We start from the raw sequence: 8,885 nt of genomic DNA, 5'->3' as shown, positions 1-8,885 counted from the left end.
GAGTGACAGGGGGCAGCGCCCCAACCCCCTGATTGGCCCTGCTCTGTGAGTGACAGGGGGCAGCGCCCCAACCCCCTGATCAGCCCTGCTCTGTGCATGACAGGGGGTGGCGCTGCAACCTCCCCATCGACCCTGCCTTGAGTGTGACAGGGGGCGGTGCCCCAACCCCCCAATTGGCCCTACCCTGAGCGTGACTGAGGGTGGCATCGCAACCTCCCGATCCGCCCTGCTGTGTGCATGACGGGGCGGCGCCCCAACTCCCCAATCGGCCCTGCTCTGAGCCTGACCAGGGGCTGCACCTAGGGATTGGACGTGCCCTCTGCCACCCGGGAGCAGGCCTAAGCCAGCAGATCGTTATCTCCCGAGGGGTCCCAGACTGCGAGAGGACACAGGCCGGGCTGGGGGACCCCCCTCCCCACCCCCCGAGTGCACAAATTTTTGTGCACCGTGCCTCTAGTATTATTATAATTGCTTTCCTTTGGATGGGGTGCATAATATGTCTTTTTCCTGTCAATGCTCACTCTCAGCTTCCTTAAGTTTTAAGTGTATTTCTGGTAGATAACATGTAGTCAGATTTCATTTTGTTTTGCCTTTTATCCATTGTGAGCCTTTGTCTTTTATTTAGAGCATTTAGTCTAGTTATATTTAATAGTAAACATTTAATATTTGGGTTTAAACTATGTTTGTGAATTTATCTATTTTTAATTTCTATTAACTTTTGCTTCTTATATTTTGAAACTCTTCTATTATGTCTTTAATGATTTAAATTGTTATATCATTTTGATGAATTGACTGCTTGATCATTATGAAATGCCTTTCTTTATTCCTGGAATGTTCAATATTCTAATAGATATTAATGAAGCATTTCAGATATTTTTGGATTAATATTTGCATGATATATTTTTTCATTTTGTCATATCTGTGCCTTTATATTTAAGGTAGGTTTCCTATAGAACATCTCTACCCTTTAATTGAGATGTTTAGACCATTTACATTTTTTATAATTATTGATAAGATTGGATTTCAATCTATATTCTTGCTATTTGTTTCCTACTTGTCTTATCTGTTGTTTTTTTTATTTCTATTCCAATATTTAGACTAATTGAATTTTTAAATGATTTCTCTTTAACTCTTCTTTTCTCTTGTGTTGTTTTATTGTTATTAGTTTAGAGCAGTGCTTTCCAATCAAATTTTTCTGTAAAGATGGAATTGTTCTATACTTTCACTGTCAAGTATGTGTAACCACTAACCACATATGTTTATTAATACTGAAGTATAGCTAGTATAACTATAAAACTGAATTTTTAATTTTGTCTAATTTTAATTTTAATAGCCACATGTGGCATGTAGCAACTTTATTGGACAATGCAGCTCAAGAGTTTAACAAGATACACCCTTAACTTATCACAGTCTATCTTCAAATAGAGTAAGAACTTTACAGCAACATACTTTCATTTCCTCCCTTATGTCCTTTGTATTTTTGTTGTTATACATATTACTTCTACATATACTAAAACCTCAAGTGCACTTTTATTATTTTTACTTTAGACATTTATATTTTCAAGAGATTAAAATCTGAGAAATCCCTGACTGGATAGCTCAGTAGCTCAGTTGGTTAGAGCATTGTCCAGATACAGCAAGTTTGTGGATTTGATCCCCACCAGGGAACATACAAGAGTCAACCAATGAATGCATAAATAAGTGGAACAACAAATCAGTCTCAGTCTCTCTCTCTCTCTCTCTCTCTCTCTCTCTCTCTCTCTCCTCTCTCTCTCTCCACCTAAAATCAATAAATTTTTAAAAAGTCTAAAAATTTTAAAATTTAAATGTGAGAAAAATATTTTTAATATTTTAACTACATACTTATCACCTTTCATACTCTCTCTTCCTTTTGATTCAAATTTTCATCGATTATTTTTTTCTTCTGCCTGAAGAACTTCCTTTAACATTTTATCTTTTGTTTGTTTAAAATAGTAATTATTTCATCTTTATTTTTGAAAGATATTTTTGCTGGGTAGAAATTTCTGGGTTGACCGTGGCTTCTGCCTTGCATAGCTTTTTAAAGAAATCTGCTGGCATTGTTTTCTTTGTCCCTCTCTCGCAGGGGATGGCAAACTTTTCTGTTAAGGGCCACATAGTAAATCTTTTATGCTTTGTAAACAATGTAGTTTTTGCTACAACTACTCAATTCTGAGATCATAGCACAGATGCAGCCATAGCAAATACATAAATAAATGTGGGGGTTACGTTCCAACTAAATTTTATTTACAGATACAAGAGGTGGGCTATAATTGACCCATGGGCCATAGTTTGCCAATTCCTGCTCTATCTGTAATATGTCTTTTTTCACCTGGCTGCTTTTAGAATTTTTTTCTTTATCCTTGGTGTAAGTCATTTGATTATGATGTGCCTTGGCATGTTTTTCTTTAAATTTATTCTGCCTGGATTTTATTGAACTTTCAAATTTTTGAAATGTTTTAGCCTTTATTTCTTTGTAAAAAATATTTTTATTGATTTCAGAGGGGCAGAGAAAGGGAGAGAGAGATAGAAACATCAATAATAAGAGAGAATCACTGATCAGCTGCTCCATGGGGATCGAGCCCACAGTGGGGATGGAGCCCAAAACCGGGGTATATGCCCTGACTGGGAATGGAACTGTGACCTCCTGGTTCATAGGTTGCTGCTCAATCACTGAGCCATGCCAGCCTGGCTAGCCATTATTTCTTTAAATATTATTTTTAGCCCCAGCTCTTTTGAATCTTCAGTTACATGTATGTTAAATTGCTTGATATGTCTCACAGATCACTTTACTCTGACTCTTTCAGTCTTTTTCTCTCAATACTTCATTTTGAATAGTTTCTACTTTTATGTCTTCAAGCTCTCTAATCTTTTTTGTAGTCTTTAATTTGCTATATTTTTCCCATGAAAAATTTTAATTTCATTTATTTTAAAATTTGATAATCTTGATTTTATTCTATATTAAACTGTAAAATTTGTATCACATTATTGAAGTAATACTTTGATTCACAATAATATTATATATATTTAAATTAAACTCAATTACAAAATAAACTGTTTACTTAAGCAATATAATTCTCCTGTAATAAAAGTAGCTTTATATATAAAGCTTGACTTTAAACTTTCATTGCTATTCCACTCTTTGGCCTCTGTTTCCAGAAATAGGCACATTTCAACTAATTTCTGTAATGAATATTTTGCAGCAAGTTCCTGAAGTTTTCCAATTCTTTTATACTTTTGAAATTATTCCAAATGCATTAAACAATGATACTACTTCTTGTCTAGTAAGATGGTATTCATAAGTGGGCCCACTTTCTGCATATTTGCTGCCAATTTCTTTGAAAACAAGACCTTCAAGCAGTGCCCAAACCCTGAGTCTGAATATTTCCCCACAATTGACATTTAAGCTAACCAACACAATCCATAATTTTAGAAAGATTTCCATGAGTCCATTCTAAAGTCTGCCTGTGATTATCTTGCTCCTTTTTCTACCCCAAGCAAAAAACGAATTTCATAAAAGTACAAAAGAAATTATCTGACTTTTTGAAATATTTCCAAGAATAACTTTGTTTTCTAAATATTAAACTTCATTTCCAGTGAGTAGTTGAAAATCTGTGTGTCCAGAGAATGGTAGTACTTTAGATAAAGGCCTAATTCTTTTAAGGACAGAGAATACAAGTTCTCTTGGATTTTCCCCTTCAGCCAAAATTCCATCAAATGAGATATAACCTTGTGTACATATCATTTCAAGTTTGTGCATTACAGGTGAAATTCTGTAATGTGTGTCCCCATTTCTTTTCCAAACAGGTGTCTTGTGAAGGCTATCTTGCATTGTAATGCACATTAATGCTTCCATGTAGTCCAGATATAAGTCCGGAGAATGCCCTTTTGTTTTTGCACAGAGACCTCCAGCCATCAGTGAAAAATGTTCTCTTCACATTTCCTTTGATCAAAAGCCCAAATATTTCAAGGTCTTTTCATTGTGACTTGAAACAATTTTCTTATTATATCCCCTATCTTCCAAGCATCTGGTCTCTTCTACTAGTAACTGTGTAATGCTTAGAATTAAGAATAATTCACATATTCAGTATCAGGGTTTACAGAAGTTTTCTGAGGAATCATCATGCTTGGCCCACTGAAGAAGAATCTTCTGTGTTTCTCCACTCAGAGATTCATCCATAGCTCCAAGTTATTTAGCTTATTCATATTCTTCAGTGAGATTATTACTTTCTTCAGAATACCTGTAGCTTAGAATTAATTTACATTTAAGTACAACACTACATGTTTAATTTATTTGATATTACATTTTTATTATTTCTGATGTACACTGAACTTATTTGCTTTATCTTATAACATACAGAAAACACTTTCACAATACCAGGATTAGTACCTAACAATAAAACTACACAATGAAGTTAGTTCTTTGCAGCTTGTTTTTTCTTAGAATATGTCCCACTAAAGAAGACAAAGTCCTATGTTTGAAAGTCATTTGAAATAATTCTTTCTTTGGTTATGTTACCAATCTTATATATACTTGGGTTTATTTTATTTGTTTTCAATTTTAAAGATTCAGTATAAATCTGTGGTGGTGGTTATACAAATTGTATATAACTATATACTCTTTTTGGTTTAATCAACTTTCTGAATATGTAAAACAATTACATGATTCTAAAGTCTAACTTAAATTAAAAGGTGTTCTCAGAGTCTTCTTTCCATTCCTATCTCCTGATTCTAATTCCCCCTCCCCACCTCTTATAATAACAATTTTTATTAGTTTCTGGATTCGCCTTCAGTGTTTCATTTTTTATAAAAGTAGCTATCATTTACACTGTTCTGCACCTCACTTCACATAATATACTGTGACAATTATTCTACAGCAACACATAGAAATAGTATATTTGACTATTCAACTCCCCACTATTGGTGGTATTTAGAATATTTCTAGTCTTTTGCCATAAAATAATGCCACAATGAATAACCTTGTGTATATATCAAGTTTGTGCAAATGTACTTTTAGTATAGATTCCTAGAGAATGTGATTGCTGTTGGTTAAAGAGTGAATGCATCTATTTATAGTTTTGCTAGATAGTACCAAATTCCCCTCCTTGATGGTTATATCATTCTATACTGTCACCAGCAGCATATCTGAGTCTCTTTCCCCAGAGTTTTGGCAACAAACTGCTCTTAAACTTTTAGATTTTTGACAACACAGTAAGAAATGCTCTCAATGTAATGAAATTTTCTTTCTTTCTTTCTTTTTTTTAAATGAGTTGAATCTGTTTTATTGCTTTAAGGGCCACTTTAAAAAGCCATCTGTTCGTTTCTTGTGCTAATTTTTCTACTGGATTTCTGTCTTTTTATTTTTAGAAGCTCTTTATATGTTAAGAAGATTAACTCTTTCCTGTGCTATAGTTGCAAATATTTGTCCAGTGACTTTCTCTTTGGTCTTACTTATGGTATTGGGGCCATGCAATTTTTAAAAATTATGTAATATAATTTATCAGTCTTTTATTGATTCTAGATTTTGAGTCATGAAAATGCTTTTCCACTACCCCCATAGGTCTATTATACAGAAATCTACCAATGTTTTCTTCTGTAGTTTGTAGGGTTTCCATTTTTGTTATGTTTAGTTAACTGATCCATGTGGAGTTCATGTTGGCGTGCAATATGAGTAATGGATCCAATTTTACCTTTTTCCAAATGATACCCAGTGGTTTCAACAGCATTTATTTAAAAGTACATCTTTATCATATATTAAGTTTCTTTATGTATTGGATTGATACATAGACTTTTAACATTAGAATGTCTGTTTATTCATGTACCAATTCTACACTGTCTTAATTGTGAAAGCTTTATAGTATTTTAGATGTCTGATAAGACCAATCCCTCCTCATTGCTCTTTTTTTTTTAGTGTTTTCCTGGAAGTTCTTCTTTATTTTTTCCATAAAAATCTATTTGTCTACATAGAGATAATGCAAAGAAGCCTTATGATGCTGGAAATTTTCTGTTTTTTGATTTAATTATATGGTGGTGGTTATACAAATATACACATATGACAAAATTGTATATAGCTATATATACACACACAAGTGAGTGCATATATTACTGATGAAACCTGAATAAGCCTTATGAATTATACCAATGACAATTTCCTAATATTGATATTATATATAGTTATACAAGATGTCACCATAGGGGGAAATTGGGCAAAGATTATAACTTCCTGTGAGTCCATAATTTTATTTAAATTATGGACTCACAAGACAGAGAGAAACATCGATGTGAGAGAAACACATCGATTGGTTGCCTCCTGCACATGTCCGACCAGGGCCCAGGCCGGAGAGGAGCCTACAACCAAGGTATGTGCCCTTGACTGGAATTGAACCTGGGACTCGTCAGTCAGTAGGCAAACGCTCTATCCACTGAGCCAAACTGGCTAGAGCTAGGTTTTTACATATTTCTTATTACTTTTATTCCTAGGAGTTTTGTAATTATGGTTTCTATTACAAATGGGATGTTGATGTTCTCTTCTATGTTAATCTTCTAACTGGTTCTTCCTTGTACCTGTGAAGCCTTCTGTAAATTGCTTTTATATCCTGCTACCTTACTGAATCAGCTTTTTCTTTGCAGTAGTTTTTTCATTGACTTGCTTTCATTTTCTAGACACACCATCATGTTATCTACAATTCTCATGCATTAATTGTTTTCTCTGTAGCAATACTGTGACAAATAACTTCCAACACCATGTTAGATGTGGTATTAATAGGGACATTCTTTTGTTTCCAGCATTAGCAGGATTCCCTCCAGTGTTTTCCCATGAAAATAGTAAGATGCTGATAAGCAAGATGCTTTACGATGCTAAGGAAATGCTCTTCTATTCTTTTTTTGAAAGTTATTGTATTAGGAATACACCTTGAACTTTCTCAAATGTTTTTCCAGCACTATGGAGATAATTGCAATACTTAAAAAAATATATATAATTATTGCCCTAGCCAGTTTGGCTCAGTGGATAGAGTGTCAGCCTGCAGACCAAAGGTCCTGGGTTCGACTCCAGTCAAGGGCACCTACCTCTATTGCAGGCTTCTCCCCAGCCTGGGCCCTGGTTGGGGCTCGTGCAGGAGGCAACCAATCAATGTGTTTCTTTCACATCGATGTTTCTCTCTGTCTTTCCCTCTCTCTTTCACTCTCTCTAAAAGATCAATGGAAAAATATCCTTGGATGAGGATTAAAAAAATAGTGATAAATAAAAATATATTAAATTATTAAATATATTCATGTATTTACTAACATTGAACCATCTTTGCATTTCTGAAACAATTTCCACTTGGTCATGATATATCATGTTGTTTGATTCCATTTGCTAATACTTTATTTAGGATTTTTGCATTGATGTTAAATGAATGAGGTTGGCATATAGTTCTCTTTTGTACATTCTCAAATTTTAGTTTCAATGTTATATTTATTTTATTAAAGAATTTTTGAAGTCATTTCCTGTGCTTTGGAATAGAATTAGGATTATATGTCTTTAAAGAATCCTATATGAGACTAACTTGGATACTTTTAAGGAGATTAAAAATCTAGTCAGTATTTTTATTGTTTTCAACAGAATGGCTTCTTTTTCCTGGGGGGATGGAGGGGTACGGAGAGAAACCCTCTCTACTTTTGTTACCATATTTACTCCCTCTAATCCTTAGACTTTGTTCAGTTATCATCTCCTCTAAAAGTTCTTCTCTGAACCCCTCCAGGTTGTGCAAAGGTATATCTTTTCTGGGCTCCTTCTGGACATTGTTCATTCTTGCATAGATACATTATATTGAAGTAATCTATTAATGGCAACAAGAGTTATCAGAGGATAACTGTTATCCAAAAGATTTGGGCTGACAAGAATCCTGTATTACCTCCACGTTTTAACTTCCAGTGTCTATACACTCCTTGCCATATAGTAGTAACCTCAATAAATATTTAATTAAATGGTCTTTGATCAGCTCCCTCATCCCCTGTCCCCTCCACCACATTTCTTCTCCAGTTCCCCTCTTTGTAAATGGCTTCTCAGTTCATCCAGGAGCTCACAGCAAATATCTAGGAATATCCTTGGCAATCTGTACACCTTCATTTTGTAATAAATCACCAAGTTTTAATAATTCTTACCTTACAATATTTCAAATTCATCCATATCGCTCCCTTTTTATAGCCACTAACCTAGTACAAGCCCCCATTATTTCTTGCTTAGATCACCAAACTTCTGTTTTTCCCATTTTAATCCTTGATCTTCCCCTTCTATTATCCATTCTTATCATAAAATCAAAGTGATCCTTTAAAACACAACTATGGTTATAAAACCCATCAATAGCTTCCTATTCTTTATGGATAAAGTTTAGAATCCTTAACATGTCCCCCAAGACCCTGCCTGATCTGGAGCATCCAGCCTCAACTTGTATCCCTCCTCCTTATTCTGGCTTCTTTCTCTTCTTCCAACTTCTTAAGCTCTTTTCCTCTTGGAGTCTTTGAATATTCTTTTTTATTTGCTAGAAAGCCTACTCCCTGCACCTCCTCCACACTTTGATCTGGTTTTATCTATTCATTTTTGAGGTCTGTGCTCAGGAAAGTTTTCAGTGACCTCCTAGTATGATTGTGGTACTCTACTGAATGGCCATATTGCCCTCCAAACTTTTCCTTATTACCATTGTTATCTTTTAGACATTCAGGTGATTCTTTATCTAATGTTTATTTCCCACACTAAACTTACAATTTCCCTGGAGACAAGGACTACATTGATCTTATTTTCAGCTGGATATTCAGCATCTATCATAAGAAACAAGTATTTGTTGAATAAATGGATGGATGGATGAAAGAATGAACGAAGAACT

General features: G+C 34.5%; 1 pseudogene; it reads right to left on the bottom strand.

Annotated features, from left to right (window-relative positions):
- Positions 1-3,194: 3,194 nt before the first annotated feature.
- On the bottom strand, positions 3,195-8,191 carry LOC102430321 (annotated as a pseudogene).
- Positions 8,192-8,885: the final 694 nt, after the last annotated feature.

Source organism: Myotis lucifugus, unplaced genomic scaffold, assembly GCF_000147115.1.
Source record: "Myotis lucifugus unplaced genomic scaffold, Myoluc2.0 scaffold_91, whole genome shotgun sequence".
Taxonomy (NCBI): Eukaryota; Metazoa; Chordata; class Mammalia; order Chiroptera; family Vespertilionidae; genus Myotis; species Myotis lucifugus.
Note: the sequence above shows the minus strand (reverse complement) of the source record. Positions and strands in the feature narration are given on the sequence as shown.